An 18,565-nucleotide genomic window follows, 5' to 3' on the forward strand; every position below is an offset into this window, starting at 1 on the left:
GGGGGGGAGGGGGGTGCAGCTAGGCAGCGCAGTGAATAGATCACTGGCCCTGGAGTCAGGAGGACCAGAGTTCAAATTCAGCCTCAGACACTTAATACTTACTAGCCACATGTCCTTGTGCAAGTCAGCTATCCCCAATTGCCCTGCCTTTCCCCCTCCAAAAAGCAAAAACAAAAAACAAACAAAAAGAACTTGGTAGCACTCCTTCACCAATTTTTGCAAATAGTCTGTATAGTATTGGAATTAATTGTTCTTTAAATGTTTGATAGAACTCACTTGTAAATCTATCTGGTACTGAAGACTTTTTCCTAGGGAGTTCATTAATAGCTTGTTGAATTTCTTTTTCTAAGATGGGGTTATTTAAGTCTTTTACTTCCTCTTCTGTTAATCTGTGCAATTTATATTTTTAAAATATTCATCCATTTCACTAAGATTGTCAAATTTATGGGCATACAGTTGGACAAAATAATTCCTAATTATTATTTTAATTTCCCCTTCATTGGTGGTGAATTAATCCTTTCCATTTTTGATGCTGGTAATTAGATTTTCTTCTTTCTTTTTTTAAATTAAATTAACCAAAGATTTATGAATTTTATTGTTTTTTTTTCATAACACCAGCTCTTAGTTTTATTAATTAGTTCATCAGTTTTCTTAATTTCAATTTTATTAATCTCTCCTTTGGTTTTCAGTGTTTGTAATTTGTAATTAATTAAGTATTTTTAATTTGTTCTTTTTCTAGCTTTTTCAGTTGCATGCCCAATTCATTGATCTCCTCTTTCTCTATTTCTTTCATGTAAGCATTCAGAGATATAAAACTTCCTCTAAGAACCTCTTTCACTGTATCCCATAAGTTTTGGTATGCTATCTCATTATCATCATTCTCAAAGTTATGATAGTTTCTATGATTTGTTATTTAACCCATTCATTCTTTAAGATTAGATTATTTAGTTTCCAATTACTTTTTAGTCTACCTTTCCATGACCCTTTATTTCATATAATTATTTTTGGAGGGGGGGGGGGAGGCAAGGAAATTGGGGTTAAGTGACTTGCCCAAGGTCACACAGCTAGCAAATGTCAAGTGTCTAAGGTCGGATTTGAACTCAGGTCCTCCTACTCCAGGGCCAGTGTTCTATTCACTGCACCACCTAGCTTCCCCTATTACATAAAATTTTTACTGCGTAATTATCTCAAAAGGATATATTTAATATTTCTTCCTTTCTGCACTAGATTGTGAGGTTTTTATGTCCTAGAACATGGGCAATTTTTTGTATGTTCCATGTACCACTGAGGAAAAGGTATATTCCTTTCTATCCCCATTCATTTTTTTTTCCAGAAGTCTACCATATCTACCAATTCTAAAATTCCATTCACCTTCTTAACTTCTTCCTTGTTCATTTTAGCATTTGATTTATCAAATCCAGAGAAAGGGAGGTTGAGGTCCCCCACTAATATAGTTTTGTTGTCTATTTCTTCTTGTGACTTTCTTAACCTCTTCTCTAAGAATTTGGATGCTATACCACTTGGTGCATATATGTTTAGTAATGATATTACTTCATTGTCTATGGTGCCTTCTAGCAGGACATAGTTTCCTTCCTTGTCTCTTTTGATTAGATCTATTTTTGTTTTTGCTTTGTCTGAGATTAGGAGTGCTGCCCCTGCTTTTTTTACTTTAGTTGAAGCATAATATATAGTCAAACCTTTTATCTTTACCCTGTGTGTATCCCCCTGTTTCAAATGTGTTTCTTATAAACAACATATTGTAGGATTATGGTTTTTTAATCCATTCTACTATCCACTTCTGTTTTATGGAACAGTTCATCCCATTCACATTCACAGTTATGATTACTACCTGTGTCTTTTTCTCCATTCTTCCAAACCACAGCCACCCCCGTTTTTGCTTTTATTTCTCTCTTCTTCCTTTCCCTCCTCAAGAGTTTTACTTTTGACCACTACCTCCCTCAATCCTCCCTCACTTCTACCAGCCCCTCTCCCTTTTCTTTCCCTTTTCCCTTACTACTTCTTCCCTTCCTTCTAACCACCTCCTCCCTTTTCTTTCCCCTTTCCCCTCCTATTGCCTATAGGGCAAGTTAGATTTCTTTACTTAACTGAATATATTTTCCCCGCCTTGAATCAAATCTGATGAGAGTAAAGTTCAAACAATGCTAATCTCCCTCCTTTCTTTCTCTCTACTATAATATGTTTTTGTGCCTCTTCATGCAATGTAATTTACCCTTTTCTGCCTCCTCCTTTCCTCTTCTCCCATTACCATCCCTTTGTACCCCTTAATTAAGCTTTTTTAATCACATCATTTAATTTATACCCACACCCTCTGTCTATGTATGTCCCATTTAAATGTCATAATAAAGATACAATTCTCAAGATTTAGAATTATCATCTTCCCATGTAGGGATGTAAACAGTTTGCCCTTATTGAATAATAAGGTTTTTTTTTTCTTTTTTTTTTTCCTGTTTGCCTTTTCAGGCCTCTCTTGAGTCTTGTATTTGAACAAATTTTCCATTGAGCTCTGACCTTTTCATCAGAAAGTTCTGGAAGGGGGTGGCCAGGTAGCACAGCGAGTAAGAGCACCAGCTCCAGTGTTTGAGAAGACCTGGAGATCGAATCCCGGGCTCAAACACTTTGTACCCACCAAGAAGCACCTGGCCGTGTAACCTTGAGCAAGTTACTTAACCCCGATTGCTTTAATAAAAAAAAAAAAAGAAGTTCTGGAAGTCCCTTATTTCAATGGAATATCCACCGCTTTGCCTGAAAGATTATGCTCAATTTTGCTGGGTGGTTGATGCTTGGTTGTAGTCCAAGCTCCTTTGCCCTACAGAATATCATATTCCAAGTCCTCTGATCTTTTTTTTTTTTTATTTTAAGCAATCGGGGTTAAGTAACTTGCTCAAGGTTATACGGCCAGGTGTTTCTGGGTGGGTGCTAAGTGTCTGAGCCCGGGATTCGATCTCCAGGTCTTCTCAACACTAGAGCCGGTGCTCTTACTTGCTGTGCTACCTGGCAGCCCCACCTCTGATCTTTTAATGTAGAAGCTGCAAGGTTCTGTGTGATCCTGACTGTAGTTCCATAATGTTTGAATTGCTTCTTTCTCACTGTTTGTAGTATTTTCTCCTTGACTTGATCACTCTGGAATTTGATTACAATCTTCCTTGGGGTTTTCAATTTGAAATCTCTTTTAGGAGGTGACCAGTAGATTCTTTCCACGACTATTTTATCCTCTGCTTCTAGGACCTTGGGGCAGCTTTCCTTGATGATTTCTTGGAAGATACTGTACAGGCTCACTTTTTCATCAAGGCTTTCCAGTAGATTAAGTTATCTCTCCTGGATCTATTTTCCAGGTCAGTTGTTTTTCCAATGAGATATTTTACATTTTCTTCTATTTTTTTATTCTTTCAATTTTATTTGACTGATTCTTGATACTTCATAGAGTCATTAGCTTCTACTTGTCCAATTCTAATTTTTAACAAATTGTTCCCTTCAGTTAACTTCTGTATCTCCTTTTCCATTTAACCAATTTTACTTCTTAAGTTTTCTCCAGTTTGATTTTGTACCTCCTTATCCATTTGGTCAATTTTGCTTTTTAAGGCATTGTTCTCTTCAGTGAATTTTTTCTTCTTTGTCAATTGTACTTTTAAAGGAATTGATCAATTTTTCTCCTACCTATCTAATTGACTTTTGAAATCCTTCTTGAGCTCTTCCAAGAATGCTTTTTGGGCTTGAGACCAGTTCATATATCCTTTTGAGGTTTCAGATGTGGATATAGTGTCAATGCTGTCCTCTTCTGAATTCATATTTTGATCTTCCCTGTCCCCATAGTAAAAATCTATGGTCTTTGCTTTTCTAGAATGCTTTTTGTTCATTATGATTGTCTTTTTCATGGCTTTTAAAGTGGATCTCTGCTTCTGAGACACAGGGGGTTCTGTCCCATGCTTCTTGTGCTGGAGGTTAGGGGTCTGGTTACTGGTTTTGTGTTTTGTGGCCTCAGATTCTGGCAACTGGAACCTATATAATGTTGTAGCTTACCTGATGCTGAACTGGAGCAGGCTGGTGTGTGATGTCTTTCTGTGTTTCCTCAGGGTTACACTGAAGTTCACGGTGTAAGGTGTGGGAAAGGGGTGGTCTGGCCACTGAAGGTCTCCTCCTCCCCTAGTGCTGCGCTAGAGCATGGGTAGGCTTAGCCACTGGTGGATGCTGTCCACACTGGTATCTGCCAATTCCCCTGGCTGTGCAAAAGCATGCCTGGAGTCCTGGTATTGGTGCTTACTGGATCTACCACCCAGAGGCTCCAGATCTCTCATGGGTCTTCTGAGGTGGGGCTTGCTGTTGGCTTGCTGGGATGCCTCCCATCCTATAATGGTCACCTTCAGTCACAGCAAGAGGGACATTTCCTGTTAATCCCCCTAGCCTCCCAAGCTAAAAACCTGTCATACCCTTTCTTTCTGATGGTTCCACTGTCCCAGGATTTTTCCTGGGGAAATATTCTCTGGGTTTTTCAAGGTCAACAAGGGGGTTACCCCTCATTTTAAGGCCCAGATCAAATTCCACATCTTTAGTGAAAGCTTCCCTCACTCTTCTAGCCTGCACTGATCTCTCTCTCTACCAAGTGTCTATCTTTCTCCTTTGATATCTATAATGGTTTGTGCTATCATTTGTGTTGTTGTTTTGTAGTTCTTTAACTTTTATCTTGTTCCTGAACTAGATTCTCAAGGTGAGGGACCAGACCTTGCTTTTTAAAAATTTTTCCACAATGCTATGGATTCACTAATACTTAATCAAATGAATGAGTGAATGAATTGACAAGGGAATTCAATACACATCATGGAAACACATACATGTTTATATAATTCCTATATGCTTTTTCTCTCTCCCTTTCTCATGTACACATTTTCTCCCTCTCTCATTCTCTGTACCTCTCTCTTTCTCTGTACCTCTCTCTTTCTCTGTGTGTGTGTCTGTTTCAGTCTGTTTCACACAGATACACAAACACACACACACACACATGCACATTCATACATACATAGCCCTAGGCAATCTTAGATAAAAGCAGATAATATTTTAGTAATATTGCTATCAAAAATATAGTACTTGGATTAATCAGATATTCTGATTAATAGTTTCACAACTCAATGGTGTGGCCAATTTTCTAAGGATTAGAATACGATAAAACACTTCATTCTAAGATTGTACTGAACATAATTGGATCTTTTTTCTTTTTCTCTGAGAATTCACATGGTATGTCAGGTGATTCCCAGTATTTTCTTTTACTCTGAGAATTCACACAGTATGTCAGGTGATTCCCAGTATCTATTGCCCATTACCTAGTGTAGTAAAAGGTAGCCACTTAATAAATGTTTTTGAAATCAAACAATCATTTGACAGTAATCATCATAGTATCAATTATCACTATAATACAAATATTCAGATGTGCCAGTGCATAGAGATATCAAGTTGCCAAAATTTCAACTATGACCAAAAATTTACAATAATTTTATTAACTAGCATCATTTTTCTTTTTTCTTTTTTTAACTGCAGTCAACTGACAATTAAGACACATTGTAAAAGATATAGCTAGGTTCATTTCTTTTTTGTTTCTCTTCCCTCTACTTTTTGCTGCACAATAATAATCCACGTGTTCTTGGCTTCCTTCCCCCATAGTGAAGATCACCACCCTATCATAGTGATGGCCAGAAGAAATTCTTATTCTAACTAACTTCTCATTAAAAAAAAGGAAATAAGAATGAAATCAGGGTTGTTTGTCAAGTGTCTAGAAAAAAAGGGACGAACTCACTCAGTTATGAGGAACATTTCCCAGATACTAGGAGTTAGGGGGGAAAGGGAAGGACATCAGATTTTGGAGGTGCTATGTCTTAATCTGGAATTGATGATGCAGATAAGAAGGGTGGAATGTGTTCCTGATTCCAGGATAAATTTGTGTGAGGCCAGAGGTTGTTGGGAATCATAGCTCAAGGGCAATATTTGAGAGAGGTATCACTTCATTTGAATTGTAACACAGGTAAAACTATGCCTCTTGTCAATATACAGAAACTCTGGAATATTCCTTCAGAAGTAGTAGGGTGGTTCCATGACCAAAAAAGAAGCTTTGGGCTTTTTTTTTTTTGCTTTTGTTTTTTTTCCTGGAAAAGGGCTAGGAGCACATGAAGAGCCACAATGAGCAGGATTCTCAAAGGAACCGGGACAAAAGGAGATGATGGGGAAGTCACATCACCACCTGCTGAGAACTGTAGAGATTTGATACCCTACCCTGTAGGGCTTAGTATTGCCTTGAACACAGTCCCTTGGCAAGCCACTTCTGCTGTAGTTCTCAGCACAAATGACCATTAATATAATGCATATGATGCATAACTGTAAATGACTTACTGTTTACAAGTCTCTGGGGAAGGGTTGCCCATTGGTTACTCTTATTTTCCATGTTCTTATTTTCTGTTATGAGATACATTTATTTTCTTCACCACCCTATAAACAAAACTTTTTCTTGAGTTTTTTGCATTATGTGTGCTTACAAGGGGAGTTGAAAACAACAGGTGTCACGGAGATTTTCTGGGTGGAGACAATGACCAGAGGGATGGGAACTCTCTCAGTGTACACCTAGGTCCTTTTCACCATGTGAAAGCCTCCAGTACAAGAATTACAGAATAATAAACAGCCAGACCAAACATGTGATCTAGAATGAATATTTTTTAAAAAGGCATCCTTTGCCATAATTCTTCTTTGTCTCTTCAAATAAATAGCTACAAGAGGACACTGGCCATGCACAAGCACAGATTCTTTGAACTAGAAGGCACCTTAGAGATCATTTAGTCCTAATCTCTCATTTCTTTTCCTTCCAAAACCTAAATGATGAAGGATTAATATCACATAGGTTGCTCCCTTCCTTAATAAATAAAAACTTATTTTAAGGAGATAAATCCCCAAGAAAATTCTTGAGACATTTAAACTTTAGCTGAAAATGAATGAGCACTGAATAATGAAACTGGCCCAGCTGATGGATTGCTTGTTGCCTTTCTATTTTCTTTCCCTCCGTCACTGTCAGACTAAGCATTTTCTTCCCATTTGCCGATGTTTTTAGATGAAAATAAAAAAAAATTTAAAAATACATTTTAACTTTCATATTAAACAAGGACTTTTGTACTAGGAGAAACTTTTGTAAATTCCAGATAGTCATATGAATCCATTTGCTTTTCCCTTGATTTCCTGGATTTATCTTCCCCTGTTTGCTAATTATTGAAAATAATTGCTTTAAACATCATTTTTATCATGTCTCTACAGGAACCCCCTTGATGAAGCCACAAATGAAACTTCCCACAAAACTCCAGGGAATGCCCTCCACATGAGAAGTCAACTCCACAATGTGAGCCCAAATTGGCTCTCTGTGTACCAACAATAAATATTAAATAGTGTATACATTTTATCTTTCCAACACCACAATGTTGCAAGGAAATTATAAAAAAATATCTGAGTTGATTACACAGATTTCTCAAGATATCTAGAAATTTATGACCCTGCAACTAAGGCAACCTAAATATTTGACTGAATTTTTGCATTTTTAATCTTAGCTTTAAAAAACTATCAATGATCAGAGTCAAAACAACCAATTAGCCAATATAACAGACATTTATTAAGCACCTAACATGTGCAACGCCCTGGAGCATGTCCAGAAGAGTGTGATTAGGATGTTGGGGGGACTAGAGACTAAGCCTTATTAAGAATCATTGAAGAAACTAGAACTATTCAGCCTGGAGAAGATATAAGGAAGGCATAAGAACTGCTACTAAGTACTGGAAGAATTCTCATAGGGAAGAAGGTTTAGACTTATCCAGTTTGATCCTGGAGGGCATACATGACCATGGGTGGTAGATACAGAGAGGCAAATTTCACCTCAAAGTAAAGAAAAGTCTTCCTTCAATTACCTTGTATTCCTTACTGTGTACATATTTGGTGCTTAGTAAAGTTCTGTTGTACTAAAAGTCAAAGGGATTCAGATAGGGTCCAGAGAATAAGTGATATGACCCACTTTTCTTCTCTCAGTAGAGAATTAGAGGACTATAGATACAGAATATTATATATATTGTCAGACTAGTTTTGCTTTACTATTTTTCTTTAAAAAAGGAAAATTCTATTTCAATGGAGTTTTATTGAGAAATGACTGTAACCTTAAAAAGTTGTTAACCAAACTTTTTAAATTAATTTTTTAAATCAGCAAAAATCCACCTCTCCCACCTACCCTCAATTCAAAACAAAAGAAAAACAAAATGCTTTTATAAACACATATATAATCATGACAGATTTCTTCATTAGCCATGTCCAAAATTAATAAATTACATACATATATACAGACATATACAAATAAGTGTATGTATATATACATATATAAGCATATTTTGTATGTATATATGTGTGCATATGTATGTGTGTCTTATTCCAACACTGAGTCTTTCATTTTTGTTTTTTTGGAGAGGTGGAAGGCAAGGCAATTAGAGTTAAGTGACCTGCCCAAGGTCACACAGCTAGGAAGTAGGTAAAGTGTCTGAGGCTGTATTTGAACTCAGGTCCTCCTGACTCCAGGGCCAGTGCTCTATTCACTGCACCACCTAGGTGCCTTGAACCCTGTGTCTTTCATCTCTCTGTTAGGAGATGGGTAGCATGTTTCATCATTAGTTCTGAGGAACTGTGGTTAGTTATTATGCTGATCAGAGTTTCTAAGTCTTTCAAAATTGTTTGTCTTGCCCATATTGTTGTCACTGTATAAATTGTTCTCCTAGTTCTGTTGTGAGGTTCGTTTCAACCTAATACTGTTCACTTCACTCCACACCTATGCATACAAGTTTTCCCAGTTTTCTCTGAAACCATTCCTTTCATCCTTTCCTATAGCACAATCATGTTCTATCACATTTATATACCATAACTTGTTCAACCGTTCTTCAATTAATGGGCATTTCTTTGGATTCTTATAGTTTACCACCCCAAAAGAGCTATAAATATTTTTGTACAACCTTAGCTAGAGTTTGTTTTACTTAGGACTACTTCCTCCCTTAATCTACCCTCTCTCTAATTCTCCTTTTCTCCCTTCTTCCCTTTCGCTCCTATTTCTCTGTTGATTGATATGTATTTCTGAACATGACTGTGAGTATATATTCTTCTCTCCTTTGATCAGTTCAAATGAGAATAGAGTTCAAGTGTCAGCTTCTCTTGCTTCTTTTTTTTTTCCTTGCTTTTTGGAGTGGGGAAGGTAGAGTGATTGTGTTAAGTGACTTGCCCAAGGTCACACAATTAGTTTTTTGTGTGTTAAGTGTCTATGGTCAAATTTGAACTCAGGTCCTCCTGCCTCCAGGACTGGTGCTCTATTCACTGCACCACCTAGCCACCCCTCTCTTACCTCTTTGTTTGTATAGAAGTCTACTTGTGCACAGTGATTATATGAGATCATTTTCCCTAACCTTCCTTTCCCTTCCCCAAAGTGTGTTCTTCTTCCCTTCTTTTTCCATTCTAAAGACATAACAGAACCACTTCCAATCCTTCTGTGTATTTAGACTCCCTCTGTGACTTTTGATGATGTTAAAGTCCAAAGGGGACACATGAATCATCTCTTTATATTAGAATGGAAGTAGTTAATCCTCATTTAGTTCTTAGTGATTGTTCATGTTTACCTTTTTATGTTTGTCTTAATTCCTATGTTTGAACTTTAAACACATCTGTCTTCTTCTAGAATGTTTGTATATCCTCTATTTTATTGTGTCAATTTCCCATTGTAGAATCATACTCAGTTTTTCTAACCAGTTATTCTTGTCTATATCCTTTGTTTTTTGGAATATATTTTAAATTCTCCATTCTTTTATAGTGATAGCTGTTAAATCATGTGTAATCCTGACTGTGGCTCCTTAGTACTTGAAGTCTTTCTATCTGGCTACTTGAAATATTTTTTCTTTGACCTGAAAGCTCTGGATTTTTGCTATTATGTTTCTAAGAATTTTCATCTGGAGGTTTCTTTTAGGAGATGACCAACAGATTCTTTCTATTACTGCTTTGCCTTCTTGTTCTAAGAGATCTGAGCAGTTATCTTTTAAGATTTCTTGAAACAGGACATGTAGGCTTTTTTTGGTCATAGTATACAGATTGTGAAATGATTCTTAATTTTTTTCCTCCTTGATTTGTTTTTGCTATGAAATACCCTATATTTTATTCCCTTTTTTTCAGTCCTTTGACTGTTTTAATAGTTCTTGCTACCTTGTGGATTCGTTTGGCTTCCATTTCGTCCATTTGAATTTTCAGAGAGTTTGTTGTTTCAGCAAGGTTTTACACATCTTGGGCCAAGCTATTAATTCTCTTTACTTTTCTTTCTTCCATGGGTCCCATTTCTTTATAAATTTTTTTTCTCTAGCACTCTCGTTTCATTTACACAAGCATTTTAAAACTCTCATTTTTTTAATTTTTGCTTCATTTCTTCTAGGAATCCTAGTTAATTTACGTCCAAGTTTTTCTTTAAGGATTGGTTTGTAGAAGTTTCAAAGAGATTCTCTTCTTCTGAATTTGTATCTTGAGCATATCTATATATTGCTTATGGTGGGTTCTTTTTTTGTTTGCCCATTCTTCCAAACTACTTCCTCACTTGTTTTCTGGGTTGGCCTGTTGCTACTTCTTTTTGATATTGAATGTTGTGTGATTCCAGGTTCTCAGGGACAACTCAGGCTGGTAATCTGCAAACTTTCAGTAGTACCAAAGTTATCTGATCCAAGGTAAAGTCTAATCACTACCCTACCCCCAATCTGAGCTCTTCAAGTACCTAACCTGGGTTTGCTAGACTTAATCACTATTAGTTAGTTGGAAAGCACTACGGGTCAAGAGTGACATAACTACAGACTTTCCTTTGGTCTGGATTTTCTACCTAGTTATTCTTTTGCAGGACTCAGTCTGGTCTAGAATTTGGAACTGAGACTCTGTTCTGCTTCTGAGGTCTTACACATTGCTGCTGCTTACTTCTGAACTTCATCTTCCAGTCTACAGTCCAGGGTCCCAACCTGGAACACTGCCTCTGGGTTCAGACCCCCTCCTCAGTCTGCCCTGGATCCATGAGCAGAAACTAGATAATAGGAAACAAAGCTGCCAGTTGGCACCCTCTTCCTGCACCCTGCATTCAGTTGTGGTACCCCAAGTGTGGAACCTTTTCTCACCCTAGTTCACAGCCTTTCCTTATGTTAAAAAGACTTGGTGCTGTGCCCTCCTGACCAGGCCATTTCCTCAATTTCCACAGGCCTCTCTTATCTTTCTCGCTGTGCTGACCTAGTCTGGAAATGCGGCTCACTATGGTTTTTGGTTTGTTTTTTTTTACCCTCAATCACAATTTGGTCTGGTGTGTTTCATAGATCTATTTAGAGGAATTAGTTATTCATTTGGGATTTTGTTGACTTCTTTTTTTTTTTTGGTGGGGGGAGCTCACTGAACTTCTTCCTACTACTCCAAGTTGGTTCTGAATCAATAAAACTTTTGAAACTAAATATTTTAACTTATTGAAATTAATTAGAGCATTCTAAAAGTGGAATCCAATTCAACAAGCATTTATTAGATTCCTACTATTTGTAACATAAGGCACTGTATGAGGCATCGGAAGTACAAGGAAAGGGGGAGGGAGGTATTTTATTTTAATGGGATATGTCATAAAGAAGCTTACATTCTAAGAGGTAGTTACAACAAATAAATAAATGCAAGGTAATTTGAAGAGAGAGAGAAAAATAGCAATTAGAGTGATCCCTTAGGCAGGAGGCAGGCAGTCAATAAGCACTTATTAACCACTTACTATGGAAAGGCTTCCAAAAAAAAGTTGTCTTGGGAATTAGTGGGTTCCCAAGGCACTGGAGGTCTTGAAATGGAAACTAAGTGACCACTTACCAGGGGTCTAATGGAAGGGATTTCTATTTAAAGATGAATAGAACTAAATGATTTCTGATGTCTCTGAGAAATTTGAAATTCTTTTATTCTGTAGTATCCTCTCAATAAGCCAGGGAGCTCAGAGAATTTCTTCTTCTTCCTATTTGATCATATAAGTGTCTTCCCTGCTAATGAAGCCCAAACTGCGAAAAGAGCAGGTGACTAGAGTGCTCCTTTTCCTCTTCTTAATGAATCCACTATCAAAGTCATGCATCTGGAATGTTCTCTAATAGAGGGCAGTGACTTACATGCAAATCGAGAAGCTATGCTGTACACTAACTCACTTCAAAAAAACCCAGACATACCAACCAGCATTTGGCAGGAATGTAAAATGAAAACTGGTGTGAATCAAGAAAAGAAAGGAAGAAAATGAAAGCAATACATTAGCCATAATGTCTGCTACAATCTCCAAGTTGCAGCCTATTTACGAGATCTTGAAATTTATCTCAAGTTGGAGTCCCTGGAGTCAAAAAATCCTAGAAACCACTTTATCTGGAAATGGAGAAAATGAGTAATTGGTTACCCAACTGTTCTGGACGAAAACGGTTCCTGGAAAAAATTCCAATATGCATGTTAATCAGTTTTTAAGGGGAAAAGGAAAGGTTAACAATAGTTAAAGTCCCACAGTTCTTACCTCACTGATGAGCACACCTGTCACTCTCATATTTGGTCAACAATATTTATTCCTAGGGGCGGCCAGGTGGCTCAGCGAGTAAGAGCACCGGCTCCAGTGTTGGGATGACCTGGATCAAATCCGGGCTCAGATACTTAGCACCACACCCAGAAATAACTGGCCGTGTAACCTGGAGCAAGTTACTTAACCCTGATTGCTTAAAAAAAAAAATAAAATTTTAAAAAAAATTTTAAAAAACCAATATTTATTCCACTGATCACTAAAAAACTAAGGCTTATCAGCAGGGGCAACTTTCAACACATCTGGACTTTTATAATATACCCTTCTGGTTGGTCTCCCCACCTCACCCCGCTTCAAGTCTTTCCCTACTCCAGTCCAACCTCCATTCAGCTATCAAGGTGATATCTTATTCTTCCCAATGAAATTTACTTTTACAAAGTGAGAGAATGTCTGAAGTCAAAGGAATAAAGCTCTAAAGGTAGAATTTATGACATCAGCAAGATAATGAGGTAGTTATTTTTGGAATTGAGGCGGCTTTCTAAAACCTCTGAAATCGTGGCAGTCAACTGCCTCCTATGACTAAAGTCTCTCTTAGCTCACACATCATGGAATACCCATGAAAGTCACAGTGGAGCCACAGCAGTCTCCATATATATAATTATATATATTATAATATAGTAAACAAGTCATTATATGCACATATTCCTGTTGATGCATGCTGGACTTCCCAATAATGCTCAACATGCTTGCCTGACAACACTTGCTTGTCAAAACCTGTCAGCAGGGGCAGCTAGGTGGTGCAGTGAGTAAAGTGCAGGCCCCAGAGTCAGGAGGACCCGAGTTCAGTTCTGGCCTCAGACACTTAACACACACACACACACACACACACACACACACACACATAAAAACTAGCTGTGTAACCTTAGGCAAGTTACTTAACCCCAACTGCCTTCCAAAAGGGAAAAAAAAAAAACCTGTCTGCAGACTTGACTACTGACTGGTTATAATTTGCATTTTATGTGTTTATTTGAAAAATAATGTAATCATTACAACTTTAACTCTGTTATACAACAGATGAAACATGCATGAATCATTTTTCAAATTTTTCTTATTTTCTCTTCTTTCCTTATGTTTCCATCACTACCTTATTTTTATTCAATGCCCCCAATCATTCCAGTGGATCATTCCACCCTTGGATCATTCCAGAGCCCACTTTGGGAAATTATGTTCTGGACAATCTGATCCTTTCAGTGGTGCTTTAATTGGTTATCTAGACACACTCATATTTTAACTCACTGAATTTGCAATTAATGATACAAGGACTTGGTTTTAGGGTATATTTGCAGGCACACAAAATAGTGTTTTTTTGCTTTGTATTAGTTTTCATTGAATCAAATCTTCTATTGTTCAAATCTACCTCACTCTGTCAGGTACTATTGGCTTATTATCTGGAGGGGTTGGGATTATTATGCATCTACCCAATCAGAAATCAGCTCTCAAGCCCCAGCTCTGGCAAACCCCAACTCCTCTCTAAATTTGCTGTGTTTCCGGAATCAGTTTCCCACAGAAGCAAATGAACAGCTATAATATACACATTTGTATTTACTTTTAGCATAGAATTAATAAACAAACAGCACATAACAATAAAAGATTTATTTTTCAGTTGTACCCTACAGTCTCTCCCAGACACCAGCAATTTTAAATAGCTAAATAGTAAGATTGCTTAGATGCTTAGAAGCTAGAGTTCTAGGAAATGCTTATTTTAAGTTTATTTAGTTTCCTATGAACTCACTCTTTACAAAAGGCAAAAACGTGTAAGCAATGCAAAATATATTTCCTACTTGCTATCTGACTCATGCAGTCATCAAATGATTACTCGGGAATTCAGCTTATTTTTTCCAAACAATGGAAACAGGGCAGAACTTTGAGATTCAATGGAATTGGGATCCCAGTTCATTCTTTATTACAGGGACATGGGCAAGATCAAGACAAAGTTAATCTATTCCTTTTCTTGGTCCTGAGTGTCCTGACACTCTAACCTCTTCTTGCTAGTGCTAGCTCATTTCTCATGGAGTAGGCAGAATGTGTGACCCCGAAGGCCAATTCTAGCAAAGAGGAGCTTTCCACCACCATGCTACACCAAAGACCCTCTCACACCTTGAGTACAGCACTCCTCTGTTGCTATGATATCATGCCATGCTGTATAATATTTTTTCCTCTCACTACCCCTTTCTATAGCCAAAGTTCTACCCTTGTTGGGGAGGGTAAGAAAGATAAAATAAAGGGAGGAAGATACTACTTTAGTATGCATTTATTCGATACCTACTGAGAGCACAGAATAATTCAGTGCTGGACATTTGTTTCACTGGAGTCCTCTGGGACAGGCTGACAAAGTTTAAGAACCTCCTCAAGAGGTTCTCAATCTAGTTTTAAAGGCAAGACTAACATACATGAAATCTAAGAGTAAGACAAGAACATATATATATTTGAGAACCAAATCATGTGGTTTTTTCACATGTCACTTCATCTCTTGCCTCCAAAGGTTTGCATTGACCCTCCTCCATGCCCAGACTGCACCCTCTCCTCACCTTCACCTCATAGAATCTTTCACTTTCTTAAAGATACAGCTTTAAGCCCAGTAATATCACTGCTAAGCCTATTCCCCAAAGGGAACAATGAAAGATGACCAGGAATTATAAGTACAAAAATATTTGTAGCAGCTTCTTTTGTAGTGCCAAAAAAACTACAGGGACAGGTAGGTGGTATAGTGGATAGAGTGCTGGGCTTGGAATCAGAAAGACTTATCTTACTAGCTGTTTGACCCTGGGCAAGTCACTTAACCCTGTTTACCTCAGTTCCTTGGAGAAAAAAAATGGCAAACTACTCAAGTATCTTTGCCAAGAAAATTCCAAATGGGGTCATGAAGAGTCAGACACAACTGAAACAACTCGGTAACAACAGCAAAGGAATGCCCATCCACTGAGGTATGGTTGAAAAAATTATGGTATAGGAAATTACAAACAGGGCAGTTTCAGAGAAACTTGGGAAGATTTGGATAAACTGATGCAGAGTAAAGTGAACAGAAGCAAGAAGGCAATTTATACAAGACCATAAAGACAAACAACTTTGAAAGACTTTAAAACATTCTCCTCTACCTCACTCTTTGCTCCCAAACAGGTGCAGGTCTTTTCCCTTTTTATCCCCCTCAAACCCACTCAAGCTCCACTTCATGCATAGTCTTCCCCATTCCCCAGTAAACTCTCTGAGGGTAGGAAATGTCTTGTTTGCTTGTATTTTTATCTTCAGTGCTTATCATAGTGCCTGACAAATAGTAAAAATTTAAATGTTTTATCTATCTGTCTGTCTGTCTGTCTACCTATCTATCTACTGTATCTAGAAGTAAAGGAATTCCAAAGCAAAGCAAATGTAAAAACCACAGGAATGATCTTAACTTACTTCAAAAAATAAACTATTTTCAGAAGTTCTGAAGTCTCTCCTAACATATTTATAAACCAGCTCTCAATATATAGGCTAGGGTTTTGATTTGCTAATTCACATTTTTTTTTCCACTCTAGTCATGAAATGAAGACCTCTACATGGCAGGGATTCACAGGCTAAGCAACACAGTAGTGCCTACTGAAGTATGAAAGATCTGTATTCAAATTATACCTCAGACAATTTCTAGTAGTGTGTTATTACCCTAGGTAGCTCCCTTAATTTCTACAAACCTTCATTTACTCATCTGTAAAATGGACATAATAATATCACATAACTTGTAAAGTTGTTGTAAGGCATTGAGGTGGCACAGTGGATAGAGCACTAGACTTGGAGTCAGGAAGACCTGAGTTCAAATCCAGCCCCAGATACTTATTAGCTAGGTGACCATGGGCAAGTTACCCAAATTCCTCAAATGTAAATGGGGATAATAATAGCACCAACTTCACAGGGCTCTTGAGAGAATCAAATGAGATATTTGTAAAGTGCTTAGCACAGTACTTAGCACATAGTAGGTGCTTAATAGTTGCTTGTTCCCTTCCTTGTTATGAAAGAACAAATTAAACAATATATAAAGCACTTGGAAAATTTAAGGCACTATATCCATACTAGCAATTATATGTAGTAGGTGTTTAATAAATGCTTATTGACTGACTATTATATATATATATATATATATATATATATATATATATATATATTTAAGGGTAATAAAGCTACATTTATTCCAGATACATACGCTACAATTCAGATGTTTTGCTAGCTCAAATCTCATCTCATTTATTCATTTTACTACATCTTATTTACTCAAAATGTACATGATTCGAAAGTAGCTATCTCTGGTCCTTAGATTTCCTTCTAAGCATTTTCATCAAATAATAGTGTACTTACTCCTTGGGTTCATTTTATTGAAGTTGTTTCTTCTAATTTCTTGACCAGTCCTTAAATTTCCTTTCTGATATGATGCCTTTGAATAACCCTTAAGAAAAAAGTTCACCTGGAATCTATATAATGGAAGTTTTAATGTACTACACATGAAGACAAGAGCAACTTGATCTCAGTAATCTTGGATTTGATGCCAAAGTTTCCATTTCTATTACATCATCATATCAGTAGATATCCTGTCCTCTGGACTAGGAAACACCAACCAGACTAACTCAAACTTGGAAACCAGAGGTAAGATCATTCTGACCCCATTGTCAAGTAAAAGGTATAACCTTCCACAAGCAAACTCTATGCTTCTGAAGTGGTTGTACCCAGGTAGATGCCAGGAAAAATTCCTCTACCCTTAATTGTCTCCTGAATGAAGTAAAAAAAAAATTCCCCAAATAAGATCAAATTTTTGACAGGGTATAAATTCCTCCCATCCTGGTGGAGAGTCAATGAAATATTCACAGCACCCACAGTCACTATAATTTTACCCGCCTAGTGCTCAATCATAAAATATAACAGATTCTCCATATAGAAGACAGAAACAAAACATTTATGCAGAAACTAGAAAACCAAAACCAGTAAACCAATTCCATCATAGTGGCAAAGAAGTTAATAAGCCACAACAGCACAGAGAGCCACAGCATACTTTAGCCTTCCCACAAACCAACACAAGACCAATATTTACTCACAAGTCTGTCTCCCTTGGAAGCATCCTCTCCTCCCAACCATCTAGCTTGCTCTGACTCCCAGCTTCCTAAGGACTCTGCTCCACTCTTCAGCAAACTCCTCCCACCACAGTCTCCATGTGACTACATTCAGCCTATTAGGGGGCAGAGTATATTTTCAAAGCAGGGAAGATCTTCAAATTTCCATTACCATTACACCTAGATATTTGTTGCCCCATCAATAGGACTTTGATGATGATCATGGTACAGTAGAAAGAGCCAAGTTTTGCCATTTACTACATGTATAACTTCAGGCCAATCTCTTAATCTTTCTGGGTCCAGGTTTCTCAAACTATAAAATAAAGATATATCAGCTAACCTCTAGGGAGTCTCTTAGCTATAAATCTAGGATCCTAAGTTCATACATCCTTGGGTTTGTCCTCTAAAAGGGATTCCAGAGGGGCTTATACACAAATATAGACTCAGGGGTATGCTGGAATTAGCTCATTTGGTCCATAAGAACTATTTTAATTTTTCAGTGTGAGCATTTACACTTCAGAAAAGGGCAAATGCAACAAATTGGAGCTTGATTTAATGTTTTGATAGACTTCAGGAAGTGATGGAAAAAATGTTAATAATGCATATTGAACTTAAAAGTGTGTCAAGTATACTTTTTCCCCCATGGAGAACAAGATGTTAAACATTTACCAGCATGGGTCTGCTAGTGATGCAGTGAATAGAGCACCAGCCCTAGAGTTAGGAGGACCTGAGTTCAAATCGGACCTCAGACACTTAACACAAAAACTATCTGGGTAACCTTGGGCAAGTCATTTAACCCCAATTGTCCTACCATCCCCCACTCCAAAAAGCAAAAAAAAAAAAA

Source organism: Petaurus breviceps, unplaced genomic scaffold (genome assembly GCF_028583685.1).
Source record: "Petaurus breviceps papuanus isolate PSGF00001 unplaced genomic scaffold, PetGlider_PUasm1.0 90556, whole genome shotgun sequence".
NCBI lineage: Eukaryota > Metazoa > Chordata > Mammalia > Diprotodontia > Petauridae > Petaurus > Petaurus breviceps.